This window comes from Ischnura elegans, assembly GCF_921293095.1.
Source record: "Ischnura elegans chromosome 13 unlocalized genomic scaffold, ioIscEleg1.1 SUPER_13_unloc_1, whole genome shotgun sequence".
Taxonomy (NCBI): Eukaryota; Metazoa; Arthropoda; class Insecta; order Odonata; family Coenagrionidae; genus Ischnura; species Ischnura elegans.
The window spans coordinates 4,138,923-4,151,258 of record NW_025791657.1 but is presented as its reverse complement, the minus strand read 5'-3'; the positions used below and the strand labels follow the sequence as shown (position 1 = coordinate 4,151,258).

The window sequence follows — 12,336 nt, the reverse complement described above, 5'->3', positions numbered from 1 at the left end:
TTTTGGTTTTTGAATTCCGGAACACATAAAATCCAACCAGTTAAAGGCCGTATTGACGAAGGAAAACTATTCTCGAGTATTTGACACAGTTTTGTTATGATTACGAATTTCAAGAAGCTTGGGGAAACTAATATTATAATATTTAGGCCTTAACAATGTATTCATATCTTCCCGATGATTAGAAATACGGTACCTATTTTTCAGATAAATTTATCAAAAGACCTGCAGTATTAGGAAAAATCAGTTAACATTCCCAACTGATTTATAATTTAAGAAATAGTTGCGTGCGTGATAGGGTGAAGGATTAAATATGATTTAAATCGTTAAGCGCGACTTTCAATAGAGTCATTCAACTAATGTCATGAAGTGCCGCGTACAATGCACCTTTTGTGTGTAGGTTCATCATTTTTCTAGCCGTCCTTGTTGTATTAGTTCATGTTCACCTAATTCCTCGGCGGCAGAGCGGTAGCTGTCTGACGGAAAATGCCCACTTGGGTCTGATTTAAGTGGCCTCGAAGAGTTCATATCAGTGCGGAAATCCTTACAGCTCCCATTTTTGGCTCAGTCGAGCCGTCTTCTTTTACGATCTAGAACTTATTTTCTATTATATCATGGCAATGATTTCGAAGACACGGTTATTCCAAATGCGACCCGTTGGCGTCTCGTGTGTTTACCACATATGATTCTTAGACTCAAGGAGATGGTCCGTGACGTCCTTCGTTTGCTTGAATGCCTTTGCTGACCTTAAATCCGTCCCTCAGCTGAATCAGCATTAGTGGACCACGACTTCTATCTCCCTTGAGTCGTCCTTATTAGAGGTGGGATTTTCGGTTCATTTCCGTGATTCGATTCATTCGGTTCTATTCATGTGAATGAACTGTTCTTTCATGTCGTTCATAAAGAATCACATGAACCAAATGAACACCGCGAACCGAATGAACAACGTGAACTAAATGAACTCTGCGAACCGAATGAACAACGTGAACAAAATGAATTCTGCGAACTAAATGAACAATGTGAACTAAATGAACTCTGCGAACCGAATGAACAACGTGAACTAAAGGAACTCAGCGAGCTAAACGAACAATGTGAATCAAATGATTGCAATGAAGCGAAATAATCCAGAGTTAACCGAAAACATTGAAGGCTGTACGCATGAACTTACATAATTATGTGTGTAATTATTAGTAAGAATATCGTCATGAATTAATGCATATAAAAAATTAAGGTAATAATCGAGAAATACGACTAAACATGTTTCCTTCGTATTCGGTGATTCATTATTAAATTAGGTTCTATTAATTGGCGTTACACCATAAAGAAATTTTCCCTAAAAACAGACAGACTTATCGGGAGCAAAGTGGTCATGAAATTATTCCGGGTAACTCACGCAACACCTCTGACAGCGGTGTTAGCAATATTGTTAGGCATCATGGCGCACGAGACCCCAACAACAAACGGGTAAAACGGCATAACATTTGTCATATTAACTCTAGGAAAATTGTGATTTTATGAAAATTCAGCGACGAACCTTAAGCTGTTCAAAGATAGAATTTAAGCCCGAGCCACCTGACATTATGCGTCAGTCTCTCAGAGGGCTTTTAACCTTTTAGCATCAGAAGAGAATGATCATGATGCTACCGCAATGAAATCAATTATGCTACAAAAAATTAGTTAATGAAACCATAGTGACATAGAAAATAAAATAAATGTTTCACGAAGTAATTCAAGAAGAGGCAATTAAGATTTAACCTCTCAAGCGATTATATATATATATATATACTCGCTATGCTCGCTGGGGGGGCTCTGCCCCCCCTAGGCCCCCCCGAAAAAGGCCTCCGGCCTGTCATGCTCACTGTGGGAGGTCTTACACTTTTTGTTTGCTACTTGTTACTTAAGGATCGTTTACTTTTAAGCTGGCTAGCTTAGGTATAAGCGATATTTCCACTTTCACGTAAAACGAGCGCATGGTACGTAGGCTACAATGTGAATGTAAATATTTATAAAGAGAAACGTTTTTCTGAGGGGCTATAAAAAAGTAAAATAAATTTCTACGAGTTTCTCTAACTTATTCAATTCAAATACAAAAAACGTTGAGACCACGTCCCACTGTAAAACCCAATGCATACGTAATATCATAACATAACGACTTTACGAATTACAATGAAAAACACGTTTATTAATTATTTTCCACAAAACTCAACCAAATTCAAGATATACGAATAAGATGTAACAGCTGTTCCCCTTCGTAAGCGAATTACGTAGGGACTGAATATCAATATTTAGAACAAATGCGCCTTAGCATGAATTGGGGATAGTATGACGAATTTTATCGAAATATTATTTATCGTGATCGCGACTGATTTCACTTCAGAAATACCTCTATTTAAAGTTTTAATGAATCGGGATACACAAATATCTCAGCCTCAATATCCCACGCAATGCGCAATAAATCTGGTGAGTAACGGATCACAGCCTTTGGTGTACAAGACATTGTGAATGTCAAGACTTCGATAATTTTCACAGTTGAATAACTTAGTCACTCAAGGAAACGTAATTTTTGCAAGACAAATAATTGAATAAGAAATACCTTTATTTGCACTTATCTTCCATATTGTATTATTCACTGCCTATTCACTCCTGCAGCTCACGGATAACATTGTACATTAAAAAGGAAATTAACGGAAAAAAGAACGTGAACAAAAATAAAAAGTTATCAACATCACAAAACACGATAATAAAATCATTTTTACCAACCTATATTTTGTAAGACTTGTTTAAAAGTCTTTCTACTACAATCGTGTATCGCCAACAAGATACGAACTATAGTCAACAGCACGAATCATATTTCTAATATGGCATTTAGAGCACTTGTTAACTTTGAAATTAATAACCACCACACTCTCGATGATACCAAAAACAACAACTAATTTCTTACCTTACGTTTCTCCGATTTTGATTTGAATGCGCTTTGATTTCTTGCGGAAAGAAGACGCAAAGAAATAGACACTTCAATTATTACTTTCTTAATTTCCTACCTTATATTTATCAGTTTTTCGTTTCATTTCCTTTATCTTCTTTCCCAATTTAGCTCCTCATGTTTGCATAAACAAATATGTTGCTATGATGGTTCGTTTGTATGACTGCCGCGCCGCCATTGAAATTTGGTGGCCATTTTTTGAACTAATCCCTATACTCACTTTTAATTGAATAGACGGATAAATAATTGTAAATTTAGTGTTTTCATAATTTTTCCTGGGGTTTCAGACAATTTTAGAGGGGGTCTTCTTTAGACTTTTTGCCGTATCTCGTCTCGTTCACCCCAAACATTTGTATACGTGAAGGAATGAATGAATGAATGAATGAATGAGTGGTCGTTAAGGGGCTTCATGTTATATAGATACGTCCTAGATATTCCGTTCTTATGCAAAACATTTAATAAGGATTATTGCTATTCTTGTTTCATTGAATTTAAGTAATTCCTGTTTTTCAGTATATTCCTATTGATGTGTTTTCTTATTTATCAACTGTCGGAGGACGAAGAACGTTAAGTTCCATAGGTTCCATATAATAAGCGAGAAATTCATGGAATATTTCTCAACCAGTGCAGGTGGATTCAAACCTTCCCCGATAACTGAACAAAATTATTATTTTCTTTAACTCTAAATATAATGGTGCATTAAAAAACTCAAGATATAATGGTAATATTTAGAGGCTCTCTGGATCCGCCACTGCTCTTAAATGACTAGAAAGACCTACTGTCATCCGCGGCCCGCGAAGTAATTCAAGACCATAATACTTCTACTACTCCGACGATTGTTAAAATGATTCTTCGGTTCTTAAACGAATCTGCGATTCTTAAATGATTCTTGGATTCTAAATGATTCTTCGATTCTAAATGATTCTTCGATTCTAAATGATTCTTCGATTCTAAATGATTCTTCGATTCTAAATGATTCTTCGATTCTAAATGATTCTTCGATTCTAAATGATTCTTTGATTCTTCATGAACCACACGATTCTTTATGAACCCTTTGAACGAGGAGCGTATTTCGATTCATTCGGTTCATGCCAATGAACCGTTCAAAATGAACGATTCATTCATGAACGACACAGCTCTAGTCCTTAGAGTAACGGCAAGACTCTCGGAAAGAACGGAGTGAAATGAGTTCAGACATCATTTTCGAGGAGTTAATTGTGCGTAATTGCCGATTAAGAAGTTTCTTAGTGCTGTGTGTACATTCAAGAAGATAATTTTGAATTAATCAACAGTGCTCGTTTTTTAAGGTAAATATAGGGAAAAACTGTCCCAATTCTGTGTCCAGGCACCTTGTTCTTTTTGGTCGTATTTTTCGTCGGCCTATTTTGTGTCGTCCCTTGTTTATTTATAGACTAGTGCCCTTGCCATGTGTTCAATTAGAAAGAAATTGTTCAAATGAAAAAGCGCTGATTTCAACGAACGTGTAATTGATCACTTTGCTGGACAAAATGAAAGAAGGATGGACTTTTGCAATATAACTAAAGGCCTGTGAGTATTTCATATTTTGTTAAAAATGTGTGAGAAATGTTTAATTGTTGATTTTAAATCATACTGTATTCAAGAAGCAACGCGAACACCGCCATCAAAGTTTACATCTGCAATAGCAAAGCGCGCGCATTCTAGTAGTGTTTGTTGCCTAGTGGAAGTCAGTGACACTCTCCTCCCTCGTCAGGTGTTACAAGTGTCATTGCTACCTAAATCATTGCAAATGTTGTATAGATTTGACAAATAACGCATTATGATTGCAAAACGAACAACAGAAGTGTATTGCGGGCATATCCGCACGAAGAATGTAGACGCTAAAACCTAAAGTTACGTATTTTCGTTTGTATTTGCAAAATATCGCAGCAAATACATTTTTATTCTTCAAGATCATTGATCAGTATCATCGAGAGTCCGGACTAAGCCGATCCGTATGACCGAGAGTCTACAGCATTTAGTATTTATTAATCAAGCTTTATTAGGAAAACTAGGTATTTTTGTTGAAAAAACGGAACGTATGGCATCACAGAATTTAATTCCTAGATTGCCGTAAAAACTTAATAAAATACACGAAATATTAAAAAATTATGACTCCCCGGTGGAGTGCGCCCCCCCTAGCATTTGACTCACGAGCCGCCACTGGATGAAATGCCACCTTAAATTTAAAAAGTTGAAGAAAGCCGTGAAAAACATATGGCAGGTTGAAAAATTGAGGGAGGTTCAGCATCAACTGGCTTTTAAAGAGGCTGTAGAAAATAAAATAGGAGAGGATACGACCAACAAACCAATGGAAGAGAGCTGGAAAACCATTAGAAGTGGGCTGCAGGCAGCAGCTGAGGAAGTTCTTGGTAAAAGAAGAGTCGTTATGAAAAAACCATGGATCACGCAGGAAGTATTAGATCTCATTGAAGAAAGAAGAAAATACAAGGCTGCCAAAACAGAGGAAGGACAGAATCGTTACAAGAGAATAAGGAATGAAATATGTCGTAAAGCGTGGAAGGCTAGAGAAATGTGGATGAAAAGTATTTGTGAAGACGTGCAAAACAATCTTAAGCTCGGAAACGTAGAGGCCGCATATAGGATAGTGAGGAACCACTTTAAGGAAAGGGGCGTAAGACGTAATACCCTTAGGGACAAAAACGGAGAACTAATGATTGAAAACGAAGAAAAAGGGAAGAGATGGAAGGAATATCTGGAAGATTTGTACAATGGAAGCAGCCTCAGAAGGAATGCTATCGAAAACGAGAGGGAAGTGGATGCCGATGACATGGGAGCCCCAATTTTAAGATCGGAATTTGATGCGGCTGTAAGAGACCTCAGGATAAATAAAGCGTCTGGCATTGATGACATTCCTGCAGAACTAATTAAAAATTCAGGAGAGAAGACGTTGAACCAGCTATACAAAATCATTAGTGAAATGTATTCGACAGGTGAGATACCAGAGGACTTTGAGAGGAATATTATAATCCCTATCCCTAAGAAGAAAAGAGCGGAGAACTGCGAAGATTTAAGGACCATTAGCCTGACTACACATGCGTCGAAGATACTGACAAGGATCATCTATAGAAGAATAGAACGAAAAGCAGAAGAGTACTTGGATGAGGACCAATTTGGATTCAGAAAAAACAAAGGCACAAGAGAAGCAATATTGGCCCTAAGACTGCTCATAGAGAAGAGAATGGAAAAGAACAAGCCAACGTTCATTGCGTTTGTGGACTTAGAGAAAGCATTTGACAACGTGGATTGGAGCACAATGCTTGGAATCCTAAAGGAAATCGGGGTTCTTTATAATGACAGATGAATCATCCACAGTTTATACAAAAACCAAGTAGCGGTGATAAAATCAGGGCCCGGCTGTGAAGAAGCAAGAATTAGGAAAGGAGTGCGACAAGGCTGTACATTGTCACCCGTAATTTTCAACGTTTACATTGAGAAAGCCATTAATGAAATCAAAGAAAATGCATTGGGAGTGAATATTCATGGAGAAAAAATTAGCATGCTAAGATTTGCCGATGACAGCCGTTATAGCAGAAACAGAGACGGATTTGAAAAAAATTCTAGTTAATATGGGTAGGGTAATGGGTAGATATCAACTGAAAATAAGCACAAAGAAAACCAAGATCTTAGTATGCAGCAGAAGAGAAGAAGTCAAGACTAACATTAAAATAGGGAAGCAAAAACTGATAGAGGTGGATGAATTCTGTTATTTGGGAAGCAAGATAACTAGTGACGGGAGAAGTAAGAAAGACATTATCAGCAGAATAGCCCAGGCGAAGAGAGCATTCCACCAAAAGAGAGACCTGCTCACAGCAGGAAACTTAAGTATGGAAGTAAAGAAACAATTTATAAGATCCTACATCTGGAGTATGCTCCTATACGGAAGTGAGGCATGGACAATGACCGCAGAGGAGAAAGCAAGGATAGAGGCCTTTGAAATGTGGTGCTACAGAAGAATGATGAAAATCAAAGGGATCGACAGAGTTAGTAACAAAGAAGTCCTAAGGAGAGTAGGAGAGAAGAGAAGCCTCATGAAAACCTTAATAAGAAGACGGAACAACCTTATAGGCCACATCCTGGGACATGATGGCCTGATGAAGACAATCGTCGAAGGACAAGTGGAAGGTAAGAATGGAAAAGGAGGACCTCGAACAAAATATATGGAACAAGTGAAGAGAGATGTGAAAGAGAAGAAATACGTAGGTGTGAAAAGATTAGCTGAAAGGAGAATAGAGTGGAGAGCTGCGTCAAACCAATTCTAATCAATAAGAGATTATAACGGCAGCAATAGAACTCGTAAATAGATTGCATGACTTGTAGTGTAGCCTACTAACCTATGTAAAACTTAATGCATGTTTCTGAATTTCTATTCTATATTCTATTTCTAACAGCATACAGTAGTATAGTTTGTTATTATACGGGACGTTTTTTGGACGGTGTGGTGTGCATGTGGGAGTCCAAATGCATGCTGCATGCTGGTGATTGATCACCCCCTGCCAAACACCCTAGAGGTGGCTCGCAGGGTATTATGTAGATGTAGATGAATCCTAGGATTGTTGACCAATGATGATGATGATGAAGCATTCGTGTGACTTGTACGCTTAAATCAAGTGTGAAACCACTACTTTCGTCCACATTTTAGAAACCTCAAGCGAATTTTGGGAAAATAACAATGTTTTATGGCCAAACATGATGTTTTGCAAAGAGCTTCTTGTTTTTGCCACTTGGAGTCAACATGACGGACTTCTGAATGGAGATTGGCCGCGAGAAAATAGAACGCATCCTTAATTAAAAATTGGGCAATAAATTGTGTCCAACATTGTGAAAAGGATATTGGACTAGAAATTGGTGCGTGTCAGTTGGACCACAATCCAATAACCAATGATTTGGCCAATAAATTGGGAAGCGTCATACTGTCTTTACTACCCCCCAAATTCTTCCTGGTAATAATCATTCAATCTTAGTCTACACCGATAACTTTGTAAAATGCAGAGGATCACCTTCTTTCAATAATACCGAGGGAATGTTTCACACTAATTGTGTATAAAGTATATGAAATATAGGAACATAAAAATATCACAAAGTTTGCAAAAAAAACAGAATTATACTCACAGTACAATAGGACCTCGGAAATGAAACGGTAGGCTTATTCAGAAGTTGTCTTCTAGCCGGCTGTCTTCAAGAAGCGTCTTAACGGCGTCTTATCCGGTCTGAAAGTAAACGCAAGATTATCTCGCACTCATTCTTAGTACTTCGTATTATCAGCTTTTATCTACAGGCACCCAATGTAAGGGCGCTCTCAGATAGCGTGACATTCACACGTTATCAGAAAGGCACAAGACGATAAATTCGTTTTTGGCGTCTCTTGCGGCGGTGGCTATTCGCGATTCCAGCCCGGAAGACGCCAACTACCGGCGAAAAATGTAAGCAGCGCGTTGGTGATAGAGTGAACTGTTTACGTGTAACTCATATGCCGAATGTAGGCTGCGTTGTGCCTAAAGTAATCCCTGACGCCTGTTGGCTTCTTGCCTGACAATCATCCCTCTTTAATAGATCTTTCGCTAATTGTCTCGCATTTCTGTGATACCTCCAAAACTGTATATTTTATGTAACTCTTAAGTGTAACGTAACTGAATGTTTTTTCTCACAGCTCAGCCTCTCACGTATTCGAACTTTGCTTGCAGTCTTTTCCATTATTTCGTCTCGGGAATTAACTGTAATAACCTCTTAATAAGTCTCGAGCATTTATAGTTTAATTTATTCATCTTTCTTTTTCTGTCGTCGTACACTTTCATTTATATCCTATATTTCTATATAAGTGGAAAATGAACCCCAAGGTGACTGTATTTCGGCGTCATGGACGCGTTTTTTTGGTGGAAATTCTTCCTCAAGAAATATTAATTAGGGAGAATGTGTCCTTAAAGCTAGGCGTAGGTATAGTTCCTGTTGGCGCTAAGGTGAAGAGAGGATCCACCATTGCCGAACCGAAGGAATTGTTCTTGAAAGAGTTGTCGACTCAGCAAACTCATGTAATTGACTTCTTCTATGGGGATATTTTATACAATAAAAACATAATGAGTGCAGCGATGAGAGAGGATTTGATGAAATGTAAGTTTGAGATGACTAACAGACTTTCACCAAGAACAATATCCAATTTGAGCTCTAAAACAGGTTGTTCAGAACAATAATTTATCGGAAAGCCTTTAATATAGATCGATTTGTAGCAATAGAAGAAACTAAGGGTCTCAGAAAGGGGCGAGAGAGCATCTCATTGAAGGATGTGAATTGCAGAAGCATAGTTTGCATTATTTCCAACTCAAGGACGTTGTTTTATTTTCCCAGTCCAGTTATAAAGATGATCCAGTTATAAAGATACGAAGAATTCAAAGTTTTTAACCATCCCTTGCTCAGCGTCACATGTTTTCTTGGAATAATATTATCATAGTTTATCGTAAGAATGAGTATTCCACATAAATATTACATACGCCAATCAATTTCAATTTAAAGAATATTTAAAAACCTTTCAAATCTGAATGGATGAATCATGTTCTCGGATGTAGCCCGTGGCAAAATTTAATTAACGTGTAAGTTATATGCTGTCTACGTGCAGACTCTAAACTTCTTCATCGGTATGACACGCGCACCTAGGGTAATATCTTCTTCACTTCAATATTCCGCTCTATCTCCACCATGCATCTCTAGGTTCTCGACATGCTGGCGTCCACGATCTCTTGGTCTGCAAAAATCATGATATTCACACGTTTTCAATATGGCGCCGGCCGAAGAAATATGTATTTTCCTCGCTGGCGATAAGGTTAAAACCTCGCCTACAAAACCGAGGTCGTGGTATCGAAGCCCACCTGTGCATATATACCCCACCATGCGTGTTTTCGATTGATCGTGGTCGTTATCAATTCAATTCCCCTGCTGAAAATACATTAAATGTGCAGATAAAGATAAGTAGCAACGGAATGTTTTAATAAGGTTACGGAAACGGTTTCATTTGCATTAAATAGTTTCTTCATCATTTTGTGTTATTTGTCTAATCTGATGTACTTTATGTGATACGTACAAGTCGATACCCCTTTTTGGTCCGATGTTTCTATAAAGAACTATATGTTCTTGGAACCTGATCTTAATATTCCTCAGTGTCCGGCCGGCGAGGAATTTATTACTTAGGGAGCTATTCATTCTAAAGAATCCACTCTTTCGTGGGGTCAATGTAATGCTTGGCAATACGCAACAATTTTAGTCGGTTGTTACCGGTAATAGATATTTCAGTATTAACTGCTTCGGAAATACTCCTTAGAACCTTTCTTAAACTATTTATGGCCAAAGGTGCGAAAATGCACCATTTTTTATTAGCGCGTGAAAAGATATCTACCCCGTTTTTAATAGTTTTTCATGGTTAGTTATTCATTAGGAAATAAAATTATTTTTAAAACCATTTTCTTCGATAATTTTGATGTGGTTATTTAATTAGTATGTTTCAAGTTTACCGAATTTCTTGCTTATCGAGGGCTGTCATCTGAATACTTTTTACAAGTGGACTAAGAATGTTTATTAATCCTAATACTAGTGTTATAAATGTATTATAAATGCTTAATTACTCAGATTTTTAAAAATTAAATTACATTTTTTGAGATGTACAATTTTGGTACTTGTATCTAATGATGCGTTTTCGCACCTTTGGCGTTTGGCAGATTAGGACTGAGGACTCGTGCGGCGAAAAATATCTGGCAAACCTTGTTTACTAACGTTGCTCGCCACCCTGAAATTATTCGGTAAATTCAAGTTCAACGTTTTACGAACGCAGGAGTGGAAAAATTATCTTTTTTATTTCAACAAATTTTCCGAGACTAGGAACTGTAAATGGATGATAAAAGAACGTCCACCCGAGATATCTTGGCCACTGTAGAGGAAACCTGTAGAGGTCACCGTAGAGTGTTATGTGGATGAAGACACGGACGTTGTCTACATACCACCAGACGTTAACAACTTGACTGATGATGAGGACATCCATGATAACATTTGAACTTCGAACCCGATTAACAATAACCTCGCGGGAAAATTGGAATATCATAGAGGTTATAGCATAGTGGAGCACCGGCTGAGGGCGCAATAAGAAGAATGAAATCCAGCAGTGTGCTTAAATAAAGGTATTCAATCCTCTGATAAAAGGAAATTATTTTGCTAAATGGAAAGAAAATATTGGTGCTAAGTTAACGTGTCGTCTCATATCTAAAGAAAGGGAATAATACGAAAAATAAAATTTGAATTTGGAGGTACCTTTGTCTCCATCTGAGATTTTCCTCCTGTTTCTTGATGAGGTAAATATGGACAGCTACATGTCTACTGCTACAGCTAATACGTCATAATAGAAATACAGTATAATTATGTCTCAATAAATTATATATACGCATCGGATATATAAAAAATCGCTCGCGCTCGCTAAGGGGTTACGCTCCTTAGAAACCCCGGGTCCAGCTTCGCCGTCTAATTTTGTGGATGTTCGAAGAATTTGTAATCGAATAATCTGACCCAGGATTGCTTGTGGCCGGCTTTGCCGGCCAGGGGATAGGGAAGCGGACCCTTGCGTGCTCCACCACTGCCTTCTCCGTCAAAGCCGTGGCGGGTGAAGCGGGACTCCGGTAAATAACTTAATCGCAATTCATATTATACCACGTTAAATGTACAGGATTAATTACATGCACAACATTTTGAAAGCATCAAGTCCAAACAAGATGCAATAGGGTGGTTTCCTATTATATTTTTATTGCCTAAATCGAAAGATTATTACTCCTGGAGTACGTATTTCGCGCTTTTTGATTTTTAAATGACGATATCTATTTTTCGCGATTAAATGAAAAGTGAAAATTTTCAAGCGCGCAAAAACGCGACGCGTAAGTAGGAAAGTCCGTGCGACGCATTTCTGGTTCCCCCTCTCTCCTTGTGAAGTGACCTTGATCGAGGCTCTGAGCGCTGATAGGACGCAGGATGCTAGCGGATAGCTGAGTACCTTGCTGAATGGTAGCGCTTGGCTTAAAAAAGGTTTATTAATACCTTATCAAACGAAGAAAACTTTCCGACCTTAGCCAGTTATAATAGGTGATTATTAAGACATGTTTCCCTGAGCTCTGTGCCTCATGCATGCATTAGTAACCTCAGACGATGTATAACTCCTATCCTCTCGTGTAGAAACTAGGTCCCTGTGACGTCACGCGGAGTGGAATCGCATGGGCGCCAATCTGGCCTTTTTCAAATGAGGATAAAATTTGACCCTTGCCATTCGTCTAAACCGGTATTTCTAAAACCAA

The 12,336-nt window shown here is 38.1% G+C and overlaps 1 protein-coding gene across 4 annotated transcripts in view; it reads right to left on the bottom strand.

The window, feature by feature from the left end:
- Positions 1 to 12,336, bottom strand: part of LOC124172032 — a 165,610-nt gene that overhangs the window by 141,342 nt on the left and 11,932 nt on the right. Inside the window, exon 3 of one of the 4 annotated variants that reach the window (XM_046551434.1) lies at positions 8,132 to 8,229. The exons of the other annotated variants lie outside the window; for them this stretch is intronic. The gene's annotated coding sequence lies outside the window, so the exon portion shown is untranslated. The remainder of the gene's footprint in view (positions 1 to 8,131; positions 8,230 to 12,336) is intronic. 4 annotated transcript variants of the gene reach the window in all.